We start from the raw sequence: 24,939 nt of genomic DNA, 5'->3' as shown, positions 1-24,939 counted from the left end.
GCCCTAGCAACGGGGACCCTAAACTCGGCACCGATCGGCCGATGCGCTTTCGCCAGCTACTGGTCGAAAGCCTCCGGTCACTGACGGCGAACCATGATGACCTTGCGCATTCTGACCTTGGTCTCTCTTCCCTTCTATTGAGTAAAGCTGTGCTTCACGCACATAGAGTGCAGGTCTGCGTAGCCATAGCTCAACGTGTCCTTCATCATCTCCTATAGCTGCTTTCGCCGCTTCCGCTGCTGCTCGTAACGTTTCAACGGGGTCAAAGAGCTAGGAGCTGGCCGGCAGCAACTGGTGGACGATAGGTAGGCGGTGCTGTATAGTCCTCTCTTATACTAGAGCTTCAACCTAAAGAACGAATGAGGAGAGTGTTGTTTTCACGTTCGCTGTTTGAGGCCGCGCTAACGTTGGCAGTAGCCATTAGCCTATTACTTAGCAACCGGCTTTTTTTTCAAGGGCGGAAAGGTAAAATAACCTGCTACACAAAGAAGCGGCAGTATGTGACAGGGCGCAACGCACTCGATGTTAGCGATGTATAGAGAGGGCCAAACGGTGAATCGGAGGTGCTCAGGGGACGCAGGAAGGGTGAAAGAAATCGGATAAAACGAATAAAACGAGGGCATATAACCCCCGAAGGATGTAGCGGGATAAACCGGAGTACATGCACGTCACTTTTGAGGCCGATCTTACTGTCACTGCCGCATTTTGATGGGCTCCCCTTAATGTTCTTTGCCGATTGCGAAAAGTAGATATATAACATCAGTATCATTTGGACTATATGTGCTATATCGTGTACTTCGTTGTATATAAAGAGAATAATCGGGAACACGATGGTAAGCTATAGTTATGGATTCGTTCGCCCACGAACGAATCGCCCTAACGCTTCTATGCGGACGTAGCGGCTAGCTATATGTCAACCTTAACTGAATCAGTAACTGTGGAAATAAGTTTACTAAATTAACAGGTGAGTTACAGTAGCTAATTTGTTTTGTCACAGCCTACATGTTAGCCAGTCTAGCTAATATCCTCTATAAAGACAACGCTAGCGGTTACCAAGCATAGTACTCTTTTATCACTTAGCAGAACAGAACAAATCCTGGGACGTCTTTGAGGCAGTTCGACTGCTTACGAGAATCCTTTCATAAGTTTTTTTAGCGATCATACATTCCCTGTGATATATCTGTTACTCTGACCAAGAGTTCGGTGCCTAACAACCGACGGTTTTCTTTTGTTTACGAGCTACCCTTGAGGCGTACAACGTCAAACACACTATTTATGTGGTGGTGCACAGCTCTACGTGTCGCAGAATATTCATAATGTCAGTCTCAATGAACCTTGGTGTGGGCAGATAGGCATCGCCTCCTATCAATTCTACATATTAAGGTTTTTGTTATATTGCTTTTGGTGTTTGCCCTGTTGCGTACAGGCCTGCTCTAACTTCTGCTTGTTATCTCCATTATTCTCGGAGTCTCGTGGCGGTTTTCAGCGTTTTCCTAGAGACAATTGTTTTCAGGAAATGCTTGATATATAGCCAAGTGTGTGGGCAATTGTCACCGCTGCTTCCTTCGATATCATCACCGATATTCGTCGGTAAGACCTCCTGGAGATAAATTAGCAAAAAATGAATCGACGTGCGGCTCAGCTAGTTTCGCGGCCCTACGCAAAGCAATACCGCTTCTGAACATACTGTGTGTCGCCAAATCTTCACCGCTAAAGACCTTTTCTCATCAGTATATTATCAGGTAGCCACCACTGCCCCCCCTCACTTTTGCATTGCAGCGATACAGTAGGGTTTTCGTAGTTTGCAGCTGTGCTGAGGTAGGCCGGCGAACATTTAATGTTCTCATCAACAATTGTCGCAGTCAGGGACGTCGCTGCCGGCTCCGATGCTGCTACAAGTATTCGAAAAGCCTCTATCACATTCAGTATTTCAATTTGCGGGGTTTGCGGGGAACCGAGAGCCAATAGACAGAGGAATACTGACCCTGATCCATTAATTTATAAAGGGTACAAATTTGTAAAGATAATGAGGATGTTGAAAACTTTACGCTGGAATAAGACATTTCGGCAGGGAAAGCGGCTCGGTGTTCATCGGCTGATGAGAATTTAGGTAACTTTTTTGGGAAAATCGAAAAGCATTTTGACTGCAGCATATAAAAAGAAACGTTTCAATACGAATAGTGGATCCGTATTTAGAAAGCTGCGATTGTATTTTTATTATGCTTTATTTCTAAGATTGTGTCCATGTAAAAACAGATAACTCGATGGAACTTCTCGCATGTACCAGACGCGTCATATTTATTTAGTGCAACTATTATTTACAAGTACCACCTCGATTTAGGACCTGAGTCCTTCTTTCAATAGCAACCCTGCGTCAAGCAGTATTGGTGGGAGAAAACTTGAGTAAGTTTTCGCTTAAGTGTCGTTCAAGTACGCTGCACGCAAAGAATATCAGTGACATTAACTTTGAACTGACAGCAGCTAGAAAATTCCAAATAAACAAAGCTTTAAAACGACCAAACAGTCGAAAAGGTACAAACGGCGCGGCAGGTCTCAAAAGGACTAACTGTTGAAGCCTATCTCGATGACGCATTTAGCAGTTAGTACTCTCGAGTCTACAGAAACGACGCGCGCCATTTTAGAACAGCCCTTTCAGCGTTTCAGTTAAGGCGGGAATCGAGTCCTGCTGCGAGTCGTTGTACTCGCATTCATAAGCGTTGATCGACCATCGTAATAACTTTATACTTACGTTAGCTACCCGTATTAGTGGATACACAGAACGAAACGACACCGACGATACTGCTGCACTTCTACCATAACTCTATAGGAAAAAAGGGAAATACTCAAAAAATCAGTTTGTATTGCTATCAGGTAGTAATCAGTATCAGTAAATCAGCTGATTAATCGTCAATACTCGCTGAATCTATTCACCCCTTTAGTAAAAACCAAATTTAATTGCGTTACGTACCACTACTGATCCATATAATCCATATAATAAGATAAGTGGTGGTTTGTGCTCACTATTATCGGACGCGTCGTGCCGACCACTACGGCCGCACAATTGGAATATTCTTGCCTACTAAGGCAATAGGTTCAGGTTGCATTGTACATTTAATGATTTTTCCCTTTCTATTCTAAACACATAGGGGAAATCCCTGTTCCATATTCTTCGTAGTAGGTGTCCCCCGTTCGGAAGCTCACTTCGTACCGTCCTGTGACGACTTCCAATTTTACCTATAAAACTATATTATCCATCAAAAGCTACTCTCGTGTATTATTTATCCGATTTATTTAAACAAAGCATCGTGTCAGATTCGAAGCGACGTTTATTCTTAACTTTACGTACACGAACAAGTTAAAATTGGTAACGAATAAGGGAAAGCCAGATGCTACACTGTATATGGTAGAGAATTTTCTCCTCGCTCAATACCTTTCATTCAGATGAGTTAAGTTGTTATATATAATAGTATTTACTGACGTTGTTACAGATACTGAGCTCCAGGTGCTACGACAGGCTCTGTAGCAATTTTCGGTCGCCATCTGCATCTAAATTTTATTTTTTCAAAAGCAAAAGCCTTTCTGAGATTCGAGCTGTAGAGATAGACCACCGCATATCCTCAGCGCTTATTCAAAGCAGGACAGGTGTTCACTAGAAACTGGCCAAGCTACTGTTTCGTCCTAATGCATCCTATGGTGACCTATAACAAACTCGGCCAAGAAACTGATCCGCTGACTACGTTGCGAAAGCCAGTGACAGCACCGAAGCGCTGTTGAGCGAGGTTGGACACAACGGATCAGACGAACACAGCTAATGAGGATTATAAAAACATCCTGGTTCGCAGCTAGCGTAGGGTTGAATCACGCTGATATTGCCGGTGGGCAATGCGCTTGCCAACGGAAGATTTATTGCTATTTACGCTCGATACCCGAGGGTGAAGATCGATTAATTTGCCTAATGAGTCACTGTTGATTGCCTTTTGCACAGCAGAGGGTATTTGTAATGAGTTAACCATTTCCATAATCAATTTCGTTTTTCAGTGGACAAAGGAGCCTGTTTCGAAACATTCCTTTTGCACATGAATGGTCTCAAGTGTTGTTAAGACGCGCATTCTTCGATGGGGCAAACGTCAATTTTGTTCCTGTTTCATAGTGGTCTTCTACTTGTACCACCCTGCAACGCACTTCTGTATTAAGATAGTAGAAGCCTGTTGGAAGACCGTTCATATGGGACGGTGTCTGGGTTACTTACAATATCACAAGTTTCGATTCTAATCGCTGCGGAAGTTTTACTCCAGAGCCTCTACAAAGGACATCTTCGAGCAAATCAGGAACGAGTTTTTAAGTCACTCAAGTGCGTTTAGTACCTCGAAAAGGCTTTGTGCAGAAACTTTCGTTGACTAAAACCAACGAATCCTGCTTAGTTCCGACTGGTTAGACACAAATTCAGATTACAATAGAAACGATATATAAGAATGAAGTGAACGGCCAGTATAAATTCTCTATACATACATTTGTAACGAGCTTCCTCTATAATACGGCAAGAGCTGAGCTGAATTGATGTTCAAATGTGTAAGCATCCAGAGTACTTGGCATCTAGCAAAATGACGATTTTAGCAGAAAAAAAAGCATAATTGTGTCACTAATGTGTACTCGGCATGAAGTTGTTTACAAGACATTTTCTTGATTTACCTTCATTCCATATACATTGGGCCTCATGAAGTAGTTTGTGTTATTGTAACTTGACTTATCCGACCAGCAATGCAACCGTGTTAAGTTCACTATTATTATTTATTAACACACATAAACGGTACTGCCATCGGCGCTTCAATTTTCATTTTCAGCTTTATTCCATTGTAATTTATGGTCATCATTTCCTTTTATGTATCGCTACTGTTAGCATACTATCACATACTCACCTATACAGCCAGTTGGGGTCAACGTAATCGAAATATATATTTTTAATAAAACCAGTCTCAGTGTTTACCCCAACATCGTACCTCCGGCCCATGAGTTATCGTTGTTCGGAACACGTGGTGTTAGCGCGTCAGTTCTACAACTACTAAACCGTCCTGCTGTGCCTATAGCGACTGACTAGTAAACTACAAAAGCTTACGAAGTTACAGACTAGAAGCGTGAGCAACGCTAATAAGTCCTGCCGAAATTTTACCCCCAAGCAGGTCAAAGATGCTACAGTGACTCTCTCCGCCCTACGTCGCTACCAAGCGGGAGTCAACATCGTCTAGGTTAAAATTGTTCTTTCGCCGCCGGGACGGGCAAAAGAGTCCTATTGTCTGTTAAACTGAGGAAGTATGGGAAGTCTTTTGGCAATCGAGGTATATCCCTGAGTCGGTAACTATTGTACGAGACAGGAAAAGACCAAACTATGGAAAGAACCTGCGTTTATCAGCCATAGCACAGTATGGGAGGTCAATTTAGTGTGTAACGTCAGACACGGACCCAAATATCGACAGAACGTACATGACTAATATAGCATAGTTGTGTAAGGACGGCAATCAACAATCAGCAGGCGGCATTTGTAAAAATATGGCATACCCCCATTGGGTCCGACGTTGGTGCACTATAGATATGTTTGCTGAGTCTTGGCTGTCATATGGCCTGTTAATTAGCCAAAGATCGGGCACTGAACCTTGAACACAGTCTGCGACATAGAAGTTGTGCAGGTTACGCCGAAGTTAGGAACGTGGGCGATTCCTATTCGAGCCTAGCACCTGGAGGCGCTATATACTGGACGTAAGGACGAAGGCAAGGGGCGCAGCCATATTCACAACAACCGTAGCTAACTAGATAGTTAAATCGATTTTATTTCGGTGAGGTAGCGACATAACAACTACATGGCATTGTTCGACATTGTCATGGCAACAACAATGGCTGTATGGGATGAGCATTAGCTCCCTAAGATAAAATTGAACTACGAATTACTGGAAGAGGCCACTTGTTGCAGCAAACAATAAGGTACATTTAAATACGTTTATCCAACGTCTTGTTATGCTGGGACGATGCAAAACTATTCCAGCATGCCTGGTTTTTAAAAATTACTTAATTGTTACTGCTTAAAGTTTTGCTTGCTCTCTATTTAAAGTTCGAGCAATATCGACAACGAGGACTTGAATAAAATTGTAGAATTCGAAGATGTGCGTTCTTCTATTTCGTATGTAGGAAAACCTTATCTTTAACAAGTACATACAGGTATACTCTCAGCCCATTAGAGAGATGCCATTCTATTGATGAATCCCAAGGTAAAGGGCAACGCAATCGCACCGTCGTATGGGGCAACACAGAGTGACCCGAAATCGCCTCACGTACCCCCCTCGTCGACACGCCACCTGCGTCGGTGCTTTGAGCTTGCAGCAACAAAAGCGTTCAACAAACACCTTCAAACTGGGAGCAACAGTTCGCGGAGAACGATGGGGATTTTTTTGATTTGGGTGCGACCTACAAAACAGGTATGTCGTTACTTTCTTTGCCGCGCATGGGCTCCAGAATAAATTCTGCATAAAACTACGAGCCTGACGAAGGTGCTCGAAATGCTTAGGAAATTGTGATAAATATCTTACCACTTATTTCTTTCTCGTACCACCTTGAGATCATCTAGCAAACCTGTAAAACTAGTCTTATAAACTCAAAAAGACTCGTATGATACAAAATGTTTCCAATAACTTTGCATATGTGTGACCTGTATGTACGAGATGCGAGTACCATAAAAACGAATATACAAAACTTGATTGAACTTTATACCGTCACTTCGTGTGTGCAAGGCTAATAGGGATGTCCTTGGTACTACATAACTATACCTAAACCTATTGAGACTAGGTATCCGAATAACACGAATTCAAGTATTGTAATATTAAGCCTCCGTAAGAATTTAAGCAAAGCTATCAAATCCTTAACCTGTGAGTGAATTTGGAAATAGGTTAACTCGTTTCTAGAGAAGGTGTGCCTGGTTTTTCCGGCCTTTTTGGTTGATATTTTAAGGCTAGGTTCTCTGCAGTTTTGCCTACTGTGGTATAATGCCCATATATCTGCATATATTTCTACTTTAACCGACCGTTTCGAAGAACGTCCAAACGCCTAAGACGCTGGAGACTGTAGACTGCAGTATGTACAATTCAACGGTGCCCCAAGTGAAGTATTGGTCTATAGCTGTCGTGACTACATTTAGACCATCTACGACCGGAGACTTCCCGTTGGTGGCTAGTCTCTGGGTTTCCCTAGCAAAACGACTGGCAAGCAAAGTTTTTACGTCATTCGGAAGCGAAAACCGTGTCGATCACACTACCAGTCCGGAAAGGGTCTGAGTGCTTTCTGGTTTTCAACTTCTGTTGTACTGGCCGTCTTCAGGCAACCCAAAATTTAAAATAATATTTTTCAAGGTCGTACACTCATTTTTCGGTGTCCACCGATCTAATCTCTAAAACTGTAAGAAAATTCAACTGATGGAACCTATAAATCGGGGTATATTCGTTAATATCTCTGAACCTTAACGTGAGAATACTATACTGCAGGCAATTGCAGTCGGTCTCCGTTCATTCCTTGAAAGCAGAGTAGTCCTAATGTAAGACCTAACACCAAGTTGTTGACGACAAGTTATGTTCCTATTTTCAACTAACTGTAAAGATGTTGATGCTAGCGAATAAGATATATTCTGTAAGATAAGGTGAATCAATTTTTTAGTCGCGTCTGTAGAAACGATTGGTTTCTACCACATCTAGTGGAATTATATTAGCGAACATTTGTGAAACTCTAGGGTTAGTTGATATGGTGGAAAAATCTAACAGCGACGCGGTAACGCACACTGATCAAACAGGCATGAAGACGCCCAAAAGAAGTCCACTATCGCTCGGCCACTTCCAGGCATCCGCACTTGCTTAAATACACAACGTATGAGCGCATTTCTATGACATCGAACAAGATCTTACACAAAATAAATAAGTTGCAGTTAATTTTTCACCGAAATCACACTTGGACACTGCAGGAAAGTAGTGATAGAGATAACACAGGCAACGACGCTAGTCCCTGGGGGGTCGTCGGGATCGTAATGCTCGCCTGCTCATACCGCTGGAGACAAAGGCGACCTGGCAAAAGGAAGAAGGCTAATGCGGCTCGACGTGAGCTTACGACAACTTTCTCTCTTGCTGCTTTCGAGGTAGCCGCTACTGGTGTAAGGTAATGCTGAGGCAAAGAAAGTGCATACTAAAAGCAATGTAGTAATACAAGCACTACTACCCTTGATACTACCATATTGTCGCCGAAGCCTATTATTCAGGCACTATAGACGGCATTAGATTGTAGGCTGCGTCAGACAGTTGATAAAATAAGGTCCCACTGTGATCCCTCATCTGTATAGCTCTTGGATAAAGCAGACTGACAATATGGTATGCAGTGGGCAAGCTTTGGATAAATAATGTAACGAACGGAAGTTTTTCGTGTGAAATAGTTTTTTTTTTTTTCTGATTTAGAGCAGTCGGAAATCAATCCCATGAATCATCGATTATCTTTTAATTGTTTTCTTATTTTGTTATCCATACGACCGTACTATGGTATAACAATAGGCTTATTTCGAATGCGTGTACCACTGTCGGCTTGAACCAGCGATCGGTTACTTAATATACAGCTGGAGCCAACGTATCGTCAATTACCCCTTTAAATATGACAAACAGAAATTGGCAAACGTTGAAGCCTTTTGTCTGACATGAATCCCTATATATGTACGGGACAGATTCGAGGCAGGCAGAACACCCTCGAAAATGAAGTTTGGGAAGGCTTTATCTGCGCAACATTAGATCACATAATCTTAAACTAATATTCATTTTACTGATCAAACAAGCTTGAAAGTTTGTCACATATTAGCTTAAGAGCTATCGTAACGTAAGGCTGATCAGGGTACAGTTTTGCTCAGAAAGCACCATAGAGTCTTTACTACACTGCAGGAAAATTTGAAATGAGGCGCGCTAAAAAATGAAATTGCCCAGTTGACTTACAGACAAATTTCAACACATTTCAGTTACTTAATTTGTTTTATATACTACGACCAAAGTCAATAAAAAAACGCTTATTGGGCCAGGCAGCAACATGAACACTACTGAAAAATATCTTTATTGTTCAACTAAGTAAATAAATTATGGTGTAAAATTGCGTCGATGACGAGTGCAATCAACGAACTCACAATTATAATACCATAATCACACGCTTAATAAGCACTTAGGAGAGTACGAACTTTTTGATGACTGCAACTTTCAAGGCGCTGCCGATTCTACTTTTTGGCGTTCGAGCTGAGATCATTCATGGGGGAGCCCTACCTCGGTCCGACTGTATATACCGGTCTTAGTTACAACAATGGTTTGGCACACGGCCACTGTTGCTTGCCGTGAACAGTGCGAGCCCCGTCGACAAAGAATGATGCGCAAAAAAGCCAGTCGCTATATGATTTTTAGCTCGTCCTATGCATACGTGTATTCTTTCGTCCTCTGTTTCTCATATTTCGCGCCATCTTGCCCGCTTCCAAACGCAGGTGAGAATGGACAAAACGAATTATTTATCGTATTTATTGCCACATATTTATAGACTGTAATAGAAGCTGCAGTCCACTAGAAAGGAAGAGATGGTACGTTGTTGACGTAACGATGTCTAGATTTCAACCATGTCAAGACAGGATCTCCGTAAGGATACTGTATTGGCCCAATTACGATTAGTTTTACCATCTAGAAGGGTCCACTCATCAAATTATATTTATATACTCGGATGGCATAGCACTGGAAAATGGGTGAACGCAACTTGCTTACAAAACTATGTTCACTGACCTTTTTCTATGCATCTATCGAGGTTATCAAGCCGCATATAGTAAGAAACTACGTTGAACTGCAGGCACACTATTCTGCAGGAAGCCTATTGCATTGAGCAATAAAGCCAGGTCCTAAATGGCATGTTCGAAGGACGTCCAATCTATTCATTAGGATAGGTCAAAGGATTCTTTTAACAACTACATTAGAAAAGCTCCCGCTTATGAATGGAAAGAGACACCTCGCCTGCGAAGCAAATTTCAAAGCAAAGCAACCTATTGCACTTTAAGTCTGGGTCAAGCTCAGTGGGTCAAATTATTACATGCGAAATCAGGCGTAGGTTAAAGCAAATCAATCTAGGTAGAACAATTCGAACCAGATTTATGATTATCTACGATATATGAGAGAAACCTAGGATCCTGTTGCTACAGTTGAACTCTTCAGTGAAGAGCGATTGACTCAAATCTGTTGCCGGCAGCGGGAACGCAGTGAGCTTCACGAAAGTTGCGGCGTGATATTTGTGAAAAATCTCTTTGGCCAAATCGTATTATGCACACTTAAGCACGATGCATGTAATCAATGTCAATAGTTACCACTGTGACCTGAATCAAACAATAATAGATATAGACACGTCTGATAGCTATTCATAACTTCACTCTATTGATAACAATATCTGTATTATAGAATCGGCGTCGTAGCAGCCAATTGGCAGAGGTATGATTTTACATGGTGCAATGAAGTTCGACATGTACAGGAGCGGGCGTTCCGTTGATTAAAGTTTATTAGCGAAAAAATTTAATAGCTACAATTAAGCGGCGCGTTTAAGCTCTACCAGTGACATTTGCTTTTTTCCTATTTTATTGCGGTTTGCTAGGACCTTATGCAACAAAACGGTATGGCACGTACGTACGGTGCTGTAAAATTGTAAATATAAAGCCACAGAGATGAGAGTACTTGGGATTTTCAATTTCCCAATCATGTCATATTGGATAGGGTAAGAGTTTGGAAGTCTTTATCTTACATTTCTTCATTATTTGCGAATGTCAATGAAGACTCTCAGACTATTACGTTATATATATATATATATATAACCTGTCAGGAGACTTTCGCTATAATAATCCTATGTTTTAAAACAAGAAGGGCAGTGATAGCCTCGCAGTGGCAGCACTGGTAGTGGCTACCCGATCAGTTCTATCTGTGCATAACGAGATTGCTGGAAAGCCTATTTGTCGCTGCAGAACACTAGAAAGAAAAAGTATATCATATCGTGCTATGAACGTATGTCGTGGAGTTAGAGTCCAAGGTTTTTACGAAATGTCTGAGCCTTTGGGCTTATCGAAAAATGGTGCCGACTTTCCAGCACGAAAAAACAATCGACCGGTGCCGCTTACAGACGCAAAAGCAACAGCGGACATAAAAAAAGGAAACAGAATAGTAGAGAAAATTGAAGATATCCAATGTAGGCCAAAAACAGATGGCTCGAAGTAGTCAAAAGTATTCGCGCTCATTTCGTTGATATGGTATTCCAATATTGCCTCGCTCCTAAACAGGGCGTCAACTTGAATTTCGGAGATTTATTCATGAGTGCCTATGTTAACCATGGCCTGCCGGCTTTTGTCTGACAGCCCAAAACAGTCTCTACCGCTTGCCTATCTTTTCAATATAGCGTGTTAATGTCTAGCCGCTGAATGCAAATTTTCATAGTCCCTGTTTCTGTCTAGTGCTAGAAAGATTGAAAGGTATTATGTATTATAAATTACTGACACAAGCATTACTTTGTAGTTGAACTATTATTGCTTTGGAAGGAGCTTCATTTCGACTCTTATAAGTCATCTAGTTGATATATAGTTGGCCTTGACGTTATGTATTGTACTTAAACTGGAAGTCAGTAGGATTCAGGCGACCTTGAAAATGAAATTCTCACCATACATATGCTGCTAAATTAGCTGGAAACTACATATAGGGTATCGAAGAACGCCTATTTTCTCGGATTTGCTAGTTTCTCAAAAATGACGGTTGGCTTGAGAGCGGGGTATAGAGTGCCGGGGATCCGCCATTGCATGTACCGTAGACGGTTGCGTTATTCCGCAATCCACGATATATACGTGGATGTTTATACTATTCGATAAGTATCGACTGTGGCAAGAAGCAAACGCTCATCAAAGTGATTGATAGATTTTTGTTCGGCACGATAATGTCGTCGTGAAAAATGATATAGATAGCAATAAGCTCTTCAACACATCGATTGTACAGATTTTGCCGTTTGTAGCCTTCGATACAAACTCGCAGTATCTGTCGTTTTGACATTTTCTACTGTTACGGCTTCTGGCATCGTTTAGCAGGCTGTGACTAGCATGAGATGACAATTTTACGATCATCTGAATTACCTAAATTCGAGTTCCACAGTTCAGGTGAATCCGTGCTTATAACTCGGCTAAAAACTTCCCCATGAGCTCGACGAGCAGTAGCTGAGGCAACCAACAATAGAAAAGTTGCTAACTCAAGTCAGAGTTTTGCCATCACTTCAGCCCTTATGTTAGCCTTTCGATTTCGAGTACGCTCGGCTTTCGCCCGCTAGTGTTCAGGAAAGCCTGAAGTCGGTCGCTTTCAAAAAGCCAGAATACCTAACGTAAAAAAAGAAGGAAATTGCAAGCCGTAGCTTACATTGAATACTAGTCGAGGACACAATAAGAAAGCTAAGAAACAATAGCGTTATAAAGGATTTGGCAACACGACCAATCTCACTACCTTATCGCGTGCCTTCGAACGTGTTGAAAACATTGTGTTCAATATGCTCCCACAATATAGCTTTGTTAAAAATATTGCTTATGGAAGTAAATATATCTCGTGTTAGATCTTTCAAATTTAAGGGATTTAACTATGACAATGCATAATCACTCTTAGATTATCCTTAATCTGTAATGAGAACGCATCGTCGGTTAGCCCTTTTAACATAGCAAAATTTCCACAACGTAACGTAAAAAGGAAAAAGTAGGTCCAGTTGATTGTTTTGGAAGCCCCATTGTCATATTTGCATTAAACGCCAATTTATAGCACGTTTGTTCTGTCTGTTGCTCTCCAGTCAGAAATTCTCCATTGGCTTGATCAACAACTGTTGACTATGTTGCCTTAGAACGCACACTGTCACGGTATAGCGTTTTGTCATGCAGTTGCCGTCACGTAATGCTTTATATCGAATTTGTACGATGACAAGCTATCTACAATAATATGCACGGTACGCATATATCTATATATAGAGGCCTATGCGCAATCGCATCTTTAGTCTCCCCGTCTGTAAAATAACGACAATGCATAGTTGTCAACATCTTACCAGAATGATCATCGGAGCAATCGGTTTACTAGATTCGAACCGACACCCCGCCTGCAGATGCCTCTCGTAGATACTACCGATTGCATTGAGGGGTAATTGTGAATAGAACGAACGTGGCATAGGGTACGGTAAGTCACGGCTCAACACAGTCACTTACACAAGCAGAGAAACAGTGTAACTGAGCTGGAACAAAGCGCTAGTAAGGTTCCACTAGTAACGTATTTTCTTACCCCCTCCCCTCGAATACTGTCTGTGATGCTGTCTGTGATAGGTTCCATATAATCTACTGAATTTGAAATCAAGTGGCGCCGTCCTGGACGTAACATGGAGGCCGAAAATACACCATTTGACGCATCAGCGCTCGATATCACCAGAGGTCATAGACCATACGCGACTTTCATTACCAGTTAGCGATTGGTACAGATCAAAATTAAACACGATTTCGCAGACTATTAGTTAGCAGTAAACAGAAATCATATGGTTTGGTTAATGGTATCGAAAGGCTCAGATCGCATACAAACAGTGTGCGATACACGACAAACTTCTTAGGCCCTTGGACGCGAGGCGACTGCGGCATAGTAAAACAGCAGAGCTCTGCGTAGCATTATACTATAATCAGGCTCTTTCCTACGCTCACCTGATTCACTCTGAGATTGCTAGTGCGATAGTGTAGTGCGATAAAAATCCGACAAATAGATCAGATCAAAAGAAATTGTTCAATTTTTCTAAAAGAAACGTAAAAATCCTGATTCATAATATAGTTACGTACTGGAAAAGTTCGTGTTGGGCTGGTCAACGCCGCACGACACGTCTAGTTGTGTCTAGCTAACATTGGCTGTAATACTGAGTAAATGGGATTTGTTCTATGAATAACAATTATAATAAGGTGATGATTTAGTAACAAATATTACCAGGATTCAATGGCCATTATTAACATCAAACAGAATTTGTGTGTGGTAGCGATCAAAAAGCGATCCATATCAGTTGTTAGATAAGACCTCACGATCCGGATCGATATCCTTGACTCATCATCCATTATTTTCATACACCATAAAAGACAAAAACAACAAAAAGTCCTGCCAAAGACAAGATTTACATACATACACACTCACCTAGGGAAACGCATTGCACGTCAAGCCTCGATTTAAGTACTCTTTTTTTAATGACCCTGTCGGGTTGGCGTCATTTGGGAGAACTTCTGGGGACGCATAGCCTTAAATTATTTAACTGTTCCCAATCGTTAATGTGCTTAATTCCTTTTTGCTCGTTAATTTGCCGCCGCTCTCTTGTTCAGCCTGTCTCTTCAGCCGCTAACCTCAACGCACTTAAAATCCGTCACCTTGCCTCTATTCCCGGGCGGTTTCTGGTAGTAAGAAGCAGTCGCCACGTATAACATCTTTCTAGAAACCACATAAGCCTCCATTACTGCTGCACCGATGCGGTTCTCCACACGGACGTACACCCACGATCGTCAGCAGAAAATGTTCGGAAGTCTCTTCCGTAGCCAGCTTTGCTGGTAGCGTACGCACCGCGAGGGCGCTAGTTGGAAATAAACCCGACTGACCCAGGAAATAGTTCTCAGTAGAAGGATGTGTTTTAAAAAGTCGCATCGCCACTATCTCGGATCTGACGATATGTCACGTCTATAGGGAAATAGAGCAGCAGGTAGATATCGGAAGAGAAAGTAGGTCACATTTCTATATTTCAGTAGGTTTTGTCATAGATAAGATATAGAGATTCTGTAAGGGAGTTTATTTCTAACTAGAGTACATAAGGCAACGCCTGGCGGCAGTGGCGGTAAAACATTTTTATTGTATTAAATACGGATTTAATAAGGTGAATGCGTTATTTGCAGAAAGACGCTTGGATTGGAATGCGATGGACATATATTGTGGTTAAAGTCATTCTGTCGAATTGAAGCGGAGATTCTGATTATTCGGACAGAGCCACACTCCAGCTGCAGCTTAGAGCATCCATAATTTTAGGGACAGATCTGTAATTTTGTATTTGTACCGGTGTTTTTCTTTACTTATAGAATCGGCTGGCGCATACCAAATTTTGAGACTAATTTCGAACTGTACTAGAACTAGAATAGCACTTTGTTTTCAAGCTTAGTAGCTGATTTGTTATGCAAAAAAAAAAACAAATTTTAAAATTGGTAAAGTCAACAACGATCCATGCAACAGAGTAGCCTTCAAAGACCCAAGGTACCGATACGTAATTCTCTGAATAAATGTATTTATCGAAAACAGGCCCTCCACATTGTGCATCCAAAAAGTTGTTTAAGTGAGCAAAACTCAAAAGCGAAATATCTTTTTCAGGTCTCTAAATAATAATAATAGTGGCAAAAACAGCATTTCTGATACTGCGTACCTTTCCTTTGCCTAGGCCAAGAACTATAAGTAGTTTGTACAACGAAGGTCGGTAGCGTAGGTGTGGAAGATGCAATTTTCTGCTCCTTGAAAAGCTCATTGTTAAAGCTTGAAACGTAGCATCTCGTGATTTGGTGCCACGATAAAAGCGGCCCAGTAGCACAAAAGAGGCAAGGTACTTTCCGGCGGTATCGAACCTTTAACCAACAGCACAAAACAGCTAAAAGAAGCTAGCGGCAAGAAGGAGAGACCCTATCGACAGCTTAAGCCGTAAGTGCGTATACTGGTGTTAACTGTTCGGAACGGATCGAAAATACGGACCTTGTTGTTTAAATATCTAGCGGCTTGAACGACATTTAAACGTGTTTTACATGACAATTCACTTAACTAACTTCGCTGGTAGTCGAACACCCGAACCGCTTGCGTAGGGCTTAGCCTTTCACTAATAACACGCATACACACCGTTCAATGGTCAAAATTAAGCACGGATCATTTGCGGATCGAAAACGCACTTCGTCATCGTACGGAGTACCTCATCGTAGCTTTGTTGGAATTCGAAACGTTTCATTTCTCAAATACATTTATTCGAAGAAGACATATATCTAGATTCGAGAATATTGAATTTGTATTTGCGTAAATAGCAGCCGTCTTTTCTATCTACAGTGTATGTACATACATAATGTTTGGAATAGCTGATAAAGTCTGATACTAGCAATACTGTTTCAGTGATTCGGGCGGCTGTACAAGCTGTCGGGTCCTGCAGTTCATGTCCATTCGTATGTTCTATATTCATCAAGATACTTTGTCTTCTCGGAGTGTTCCGAGAGCGACGAATGAGCCCGAAGGAGCCATGCTACATCATAAATAACAGATCTGTGTGTTGCATATCTCGTTCAGCCTTAATTCATTTCCGTTCAATATGTTGCCGATATTGGATACACATAGTATACGCACGAACGATAATACTATGCGACTATCACTAGAGCCGTGAAAGATAATGCTAAAAGTACAAATCGAGGAATACACCACAGACGCCTACATGAGCGCGGAAAAATACACATTAACGGTATGTAGTACAGGTACTACCTCTACTCCGAACGGTATAGATGCTGCATGCGCACGGGGTGCATAGTAAAGTATGAGCTCAGTCTGATCATCACGCGGCATACAGATGCTTTGATAATACCCGTAAAACGATGACTATCGATGGCGTCCGGTTTCCAAAGATAGCAGGTATTGCTGGCAAGCCCGGGGACTTAGCCCTTAATAGTTTGCTCGTTTACTAATCCTAGACCTATCAACGAAAAGCATACAGTCCGACGTACAGGGTAAAGTAACGCCGAGAACGAGAAAATCTGGAAACGACATTTACCGGCCTGCTTTACCCACTGGGTTTCACCGATGTCGAGAACTTGCCAGGCTTCAGCGCTTGCCAATCACGATGCTCAACGATTACGGCTGACTCAGTGTTAGCCGCTCTGGTCGTTAATTTTAATCTATATGCAACAAACATGCACCGGTTTAGTATCGGAATTCTTCCGTTATCCATCGACCGGCGTTGCCGCTCTTATGCTTCCTTTAAATTGCTCTTCTGGAGCCTCGAATGCGGCATTCGCCTCTGCCTTAGAGCGAAAATGAAATGTGGAGCCACATATGGGACATAATGAGATACGGAAGAAGAGTCTTCGTGTACAACATACAGCCGTCGAGAAAAATAGCTCGAGTGGATCTAAAAGCGGGTACAATGAACAAGGCTATGACGGTAGAGGTGATCATAGATCCATCACAGAGTTGTCAGTCAGCGTCACAAGCTATGCCGCTGCACATACGCTGTGAGCTAGTTACGAATCAAATGATTGTTAAAAGATTAGGGGTACGATAGAATCAGATACCGGAACGCAGCGCACAGACGCGTCTACTAGGCACCACTATTAGGTTGCGGCCACGTGTTGGTGGTGGATTAGTCGAAAATGCCTGAGGCCTTCTGTTTTCCCGTTGCATCGTGGCGCCCGCCATATGAACCAGCTGTTGTGCCGCCACCTTCAAAAACAACCAATCAAAATTATGCGCGAAACTCTTTCGAGTACATTAAGTGGTCAGGACGGAAAAGTCACAGGAGACGGGGAAAATGGCCAGACGGAGCCGACGGCTGTCCAAATAGGCAAAAAAAAAACGCATAACTGGGAGTGACCTGATAAACCAGGAATATAGCCTACGATTTGAGGAGAGAAACACATATAAATTCTATCACAATAAGTTTAAATCTGATAGTTGAATGGAGTGCTATTGAAAAGATAAGTCCCTTCATCATTGGTGATGACAGCCAAGGTTTTTTAAGAAACACGCTTAATTGCGTCTGGCTGGAATGAGGATGGCAAAAGTATCCAGAGTAAATAACGATGCTTCTACTTTTGCATTTGACGCAACTAACATGGCTAAAATAAAATGGCGGAAGGTAATCAGTAGGCATGAGCTTTCGCAATATGCTTTTTAGCTTTGAACACAGTTAATTTACTTATTCTGTGTAATATAGGTCTGCGGTTTGTTTCATGTTAAGCGGATAGACGGACATTAAATTCCCGTTGTCAGTCAATGAATCGAGTGTCCGAGCACGAGGGGCTTATAAAATTTCATTTTAGATATTCATTTTTCAGATATTAATTTTGAACGCTACGTCAATAAACGTAGTGCAAAATTTGTGCACGCCAAATTCTTAACCATGCACCCAACGCTAGCGGCCTATAAACCTATTGTTTTCAGCACAGGGGAGTGGGTAATATATTGTAGCTCGATACCATTAAAGGCTAATGTCCAGCGCTTAATGTACACCATTACTTCGTTACCGAAACACTGCTACAGTCCATTGTTCCGTTTAAAGTCTGCTTCTACGGGCTCACCTCGGTTTCTATTCTAGATTCCTTTACATTTACAAAATTGGCGCACATTTATCCGACAGATGTTTGAAAATGTTCTTTAGGCTACCGTACCTTCACAGTTTCTCAGACGGCACCCTAAAGCCAACTCTGAGCCACGCTTGATTAAATTGATTCTATATTGATATCCACACATAGGATAGACTCAATTACTTATTATTTTATAACTTTACTAAGGCCTTATATACATGTACGTGAAGCGAACGTGTTTTACGGATATGTACTTTTACTATGCTATGTACCAAGTGGCTGATTTTGTCAAATACGCTTCCTAGCTTCCCAATCCGTTCGTTTTTGTCAAAATGGCTAGCGCTCCTCATTGTAGACAGTCACCAGAATTTTATCTCCTCTCCATTAGAAAAACATAGAATATTACTTTTGCTGGGCATCTGAAATACGAGTCAGGCCTACCATCAGCTTTTTGCTTCCTTGTACTCGAGGTGCATTCGCAGAAATTTTACAAGTATATCCGACATTTCGTTTTCTTTATTCCAATCGAACAACTGCGTAAAGCAACCTTTCCTTGCAGAAAGGTTGCTTTACGCAGTTTTTACGTAGCCTGTCAAAACTCCATCGTCTGCTACCTGATTGTTCCAGCGGCATCCTGAAAGCCCTTATTACAACCGCTGGCAAGACAATATTACTTCCTTCTAAAAGCGCGCCATTTGAAGCAATGCTGAGTGATAGTACTGGAGGCAAAATTCAAAATATTGATCGATAACGCCGCATAATTAGCTTGGCATAAGATGTCACCTGTGCCCTAGTGGCAAAGTACGCAAGAACCGGTGATCGTCTTTTTTAATTCGATTTATTTCCCCAGAGCATTTACCAAAGACCATTTTCCTCTCACGAACGCCAATGAACTCCGCTAATTCACGTTTTAACTGCCCGTGCCTCTTTTATACATATAAATCATACCAAATCCTTATAGCATATTGTAGATATTTCATACTCCAGCGATTATTAACGGTTAAAATAATTGCATCCAGCCCCGTAGGCATTCAGTGTATCGCCTACCATTCCACCGCCGTCAGTTGAAAGTAAACCGTGCTATCTGAAGGCAGGACTGAGCCTTGCGACCACTTAAATAGACGTGTGACATATTTGTCAATTACAGTATGTATATACGATATATATTTATGCATATATACTTGTAGGGTCGTTTTCTTTGAACTTTTGTAACATAGAAAGTAGAAACGGAATATGAAGAAGCCCTGAGCTTATCACATGAGCTTGAGTATGAATTGCACATAGGGTCAGGCGAATCTTATATAGAATTCCAGTAGCACTCAACTGACAGATCTACACATCAAAGACTTATTAACAAGCGCTTTTGTAGCAGGAAGTATTGTTTACTATATTCAGCATTTTATAGCATTGACCCATGAATGAATGAACGAGGCGCACGAACCATCAAAAACTGCTTGCAGTACGGCCCGTATCGCTACGTTAGTGCCATATAGATTGGGTGGATCCATATATGAAAAAAACGGTATATTCTATCGAATACAACCTGGAGCCGCACAAACGACAGAGTCCATAAGAGCAAAGTAGCACTTTTTTACTTCGTAGTAAAATACGTATGGAACTACTGTGACGACCAGCCATGCTGTTGTTTATTAGGCTATACGATATGGCTAATTAATCCGTGTCAGCTCTAGATTAAAATACAATCAGGCATTGCGTCTCCTCTAAACAGAAAGGCTTTTTAAGCAGCTGATTACATCCTGTACGCAGTGTATCTTCGTCAGAAGCGGTACACTGATCCTAAAAAGAAAAGCCTCATGCATTTATTCAATCGTCAATTTATGAACCGGCTGCGAAACGCACACAAGGCCGTCGGTCAACAAATCAATATCAAATGCAATCTTCCTACTTTGGGGGAAGAAACAACATTTGACTGACTTACATCAGTCCAATCACTGAGCAGGCAGCAACAACGGACAGGAGTGGGTTCATTTCTTGGGCTCAACGACCAAACGGCTCTTTCCAGGCGACCTGTGAAGGTGGCGACACGTAACATGGGTTCCCATAACCCAGTTCCTAAGAACGTACCAGGTTAGTCTCAATATTAGAACAAGAAAAATGACATCTTGCAGACTGAGCCTGCAAACTAGGGGTCGCTGGAATCAACCAATAGCGGTGCGAATTCCCACTGCGAATCGAAAAGAATTACCATTGCTTTGCGGAAAGTTCGGTCCCAGATAAGTTCGTTTGCGCACGATAAACATAAACAACTTCGCCGTCACGAAATAAGTACGCCGTTTCCTTAACTGTTTGATACTCAATATAGAAGTGCACGTCAATAGGAGATGCAGAAAATACTGACGGTATGAAGAGTAGCAGGAGATAATAACCGAATTAATCAACTGATCTTATTCTTCCAGTACGTACTTTTGGTGTTCTGTGAAGAATCGTAAAGTAAATTACAAAAGAAAAATGCATCAAGCTACGGAACGTCAAATAGGGTGTTGAAAATACGGCGGAGTACATTGTAACGCGAGATGGTAAAAGATGCTTTCAAATAAGCATTTATGCTATGTGCCAATATAGCGAAGCCCTTAAATAAAGTGACAGCGAACAGAGGCTAGAAACTGAGCTTGGTCGCCGCTGTCTTGGTTTAATGTCACTAGAAGCGGCTTCGCTGTATCTGGCGTAGCACTCCCAGCACTGCTCCTCTAGTACGAATCTTTCAACTTCTTTAACCAGTACGACAAATAATCGGGGGCAGTCATTGCCCCTCTAGTGCCATTATAGCGACAGCAACGAGAGGGTAAGATAGCTGCAAGACCCCCGTTGCTTGGCCCTCCGCTAGGTCAGGTCATGCCAACTTCTACATGGCCTTACCTGCCATTGCCTTGAAATTCTAGACAAAGATCACGAACACGCGTTCAGAGGTTCGGGGGTTGTGTTCGTTCTACTCGTGCCCCATGTGTTAGGGTAATAAGTTTCAAAAGAATTTCTTCGCTCGCCACTTGCTGCCTCTATCTGCTGCCTCCAATTCGTATCCCCTAATAGCAAAAGACACGCCACTTGACGATAGGCTGGTCGAACGTGTCAGTGGTATGGACATAGAACAAGGGCAGGCATATTCTCGTGGTTTACCGTCATTTCAGCGGGATACATTCGAGGACGTTCTACCTCTCTGTTTCGTCCTTCACTCCCTTAGCAAAAACAGTGCAATTGAGTAAATGCTCAATTGGCAAAGTTGGCCTCTGGTAGGTATTATAAATCTCGCTGGTCAATGGCGGCGATTGATTACACGGTCTTTGTATTCTTCACCAGTAGTTGTGTCACAACACAAACCCTGTCTCTATGGTGCGTTGCCTAGGATTAGGTCATTGCCGCGTTATGTATCATAGTATATATGCTCTGCAGATTGAAGTTTCTAAATGGCAACAGATTACGCTATGTGCTACACAAGTACAAGATAGGTAACTGGTTCACGATGTGATCCGTCAAAATATATTGTCAATAGTGGTATCATAGGGTTACGGTAGCATCTACATATAGGTGCAAAATTATTCCAGCATTGTGTCACATACGCTCCTCAATAACTAAAAGATGTCATTTAGAAGATATTCGTGCCACAGACAGATTAACTTCTAAATATGGAACCCCTGTTTCTACAGCTGAAACATCCTAGCTTAAATGTTCCCATTAGAGGCTTACTATTCTTATTACGTTATACATACATTTGAATATTTCGGTAGAGAGCGCAAAGAAATATTGACTGAAGCTAGACACGGCTGAGACCAACCAAAGGGGTCATGTTTAGCGGTCCTCTAAGGCGTACAGCTTAAAAGATGTGTAGTATTTCTGTTCATAATAGTACGGACGGTGCAGATGTATAGACTCCGCAAACACCACAATCCACTGGCTATTGGCGGCCAATAGCAAAAGTTCAAGAAACACCTGTGAAGTAGTTATGAGGAACAACTCCTGCGTTTCGCCGATTACCCCACTTGAATTCGTAACGACTTGAGTATTTTAAATCCAACATCGACCATTTGCCTACCTCTATCAGACAGAAACAATTATAAAATCTATCAAAAGCCTAACAGTGTAAAGGTACTACGAATTAAATGCAGAAGTGTGGCGGCAACTTCCCTGATTTGATGTGTCGAATACGTCCCTGCTTGTACTGATACCGTTGAATCTAGTTACGAACGCTAGCATAAGTTCCTTATGCTATCGTAAATGAGTTATTAGTTACTTAGAACGACAGAGTGGTAGGTCGTTTTCGGATGTCGGTCGGTTTTGGACGAGGTGCGGGGCAAATCCCCAGACAAAGTACGGGCAGGCTATTGGTAGCGGCAGGAGATAGTATCGCCTTCGTCCGAAGCTTCCCGCTGGATATAGGAAAGGGTAGTCGAGCATCTACTCCGTTCGGTTCTGACGAAATTCTCTGGAGAAAAGCCAGGAAAAGCTAGCAACCAGTAAGTGGAGCCGACTTGCAAAGCGGCCACAAAGCCATTCCATGGAAAAGGTCTACCTACCCAACCTTCGTAACAGGAATGCCTTTCCGAAGAAGCAGATAACAGTGAAATGACAACATGGAAGTGTCCGGCCGAACGCGTTGGACAAGCGGGCTGCTGAAGTAGAAATCGATCAGGCCAAGCCGGTCGAGGACCGATATACTGCAGGGAAGTAAAAGAAAGAAAAACCTTTTTATTCCCGAGTTGCTGCTCATGTTTTTCTGTGTCCACCTGCAGTCGAGCCTCTTGACCCAGCGGCTTCTGTACTTTTCCCGTACCGTCTTTTAGGATTCCCTGCATTTCATTGCGTACGCTTTCCTTTGAGTTTTTTGGGGCTTTTCTCTAACGATGTTCGATGTTTCCTTTCTGTCTATTCGGCAACTGATAACAGCGCAGGTGATCCAGAAAGTTTTTCGAATACAAATCAGACAAAGATACTCTGTTTATCTTACTGTTGCAAATAATTTTATTTTCTTTTAAATGAAGGGCAGCCTATAGGAAAGAATAAGTTGTGGACGAAGGCCCTAATTATATCAGAATTAAGTGACGAACAATTTGATTTAAATAGCGCTCAGCTATGTTTGAAATTATTTTACTACGCAAGTGTTACATATGTATGCGATGTGAATGAAATAGAGTATAATAGGTATACTTTGTATTGTACATTGTTACAACGTAATATGTATATATTTACGTTCTTCTGTCTTTCCTTGTGCTCAGTACGTGGATTGATTCCCGTAACAACGAATATGTGCGAGAATTGGTGAATGAAGTAACTTCGGGCTATTATTTTTGACTCTGGACATGCCCTTGTACGTAATTTATTGCGTTAAAAGTTCAATATCAGCCCTTTTTAGGCGCTCCTTGCTGCCAGTCTTCATACAGTATGTCCCCAGGAATTGATAAGAAATCGCATGATTATGCACAGCGAACATGGCTAGAGTTGAATGAATCAGTACGAGCTGTACAAGATGTGAATGCTGAGACCTTGAAGTAGGTTTACTGAGGGAATGACAGTAGAAGTCCATGTCGAAACTTTGGCTATCTGGAGAACGAATCTCATTTTGAATTATCACTATCCGTAATGAGGAGAATGCGCCCTTTCTTTTTCTTAGAAGAGCGGACGGAGTGAAGATCCGCTTCGAAATAGTACACATGAAATAGGAAGACGTCTACGGCTTTGAAATGCAAGAGCTTTAGCTTATTTAGAGTCACTCTTTATGGTGTAAATGCCCTTTAAAACAATTGGTAAATGACTAGTTCCTTCCTCAATTTTTTTTTCTAATAATTAACTGGAAATTTGTTGGCCGAAGGATTTGGATGAGCCAATACGAAGTCGGTTATGTTGTGGGGCAATATTATGTCATATATTCTGCACCTAAAAGCCGAGCAAAGCTCGTAATCAGCCCGCAGTCAACATTTTTCGTAATTAGAAGCAATTTGATGAAAAGAGTCTCTCTCACCGAAGATTTGCTGAACTATTTCGAAAATCTGCAGTTTTACACATAAAATAATATTTTTAACCTGGTTGTCTTACCAAAATCTAAAAAACAATTTCCATTTTGCCTCCATCACTCATTCACCTCACAGCCTACCAGTTTTCCCTGTTATGCATCTTGTAGTGCGCTAATCTCAACATCGGGTACACTTTTAACGAAGTACACTGTTGAAGTTCCACAAAACATACGCCAATCAAGAAAGATGGTTAAAAAAATCGAGCCCAACACTTCGTAGTGATTTCTAGACTGCCCTAAGCACAATCGCTCTAAGAAGAGAACATTCTTGATTAGCTAGAAGACCTCCGATTTACGTCAGTCTTACCGCTATCTGGCTTGCATGTAAATTGAATCACAGGTCTATAACCTCATGTAAACATGAAAGTAACCTACAAGTCTTAACGGCCTTTTCTGCAAGAATTCAAATATCGGTCCCGAAAGCTATAGATACCAGGAACAGTTACTGCCCAGACTTTTACCCCGTAAATGTCAGGTGGGCGTTCATCTATCGTTTCCTTGTCACCTTCATATA

Source organism: Varroa jacobsoni, unplaced genomic scaffold, assembly GCF_002532875.2.
Source record: "Varroa jacobsoni isolate VJ856 unplaced genomic scaffold, vjacob_1.0 scaffold_577, whole genome shotgun sequence".
NCBI classification, from domain to species: Eukaryota; Metazoa; Arthropoda; class Arachnida; order Mesostigmata; family Varroidae; genus Varroa; species Varroa jacobsoni.
This window is presented reverse-complemented; position numbering follows the sequence as displayed.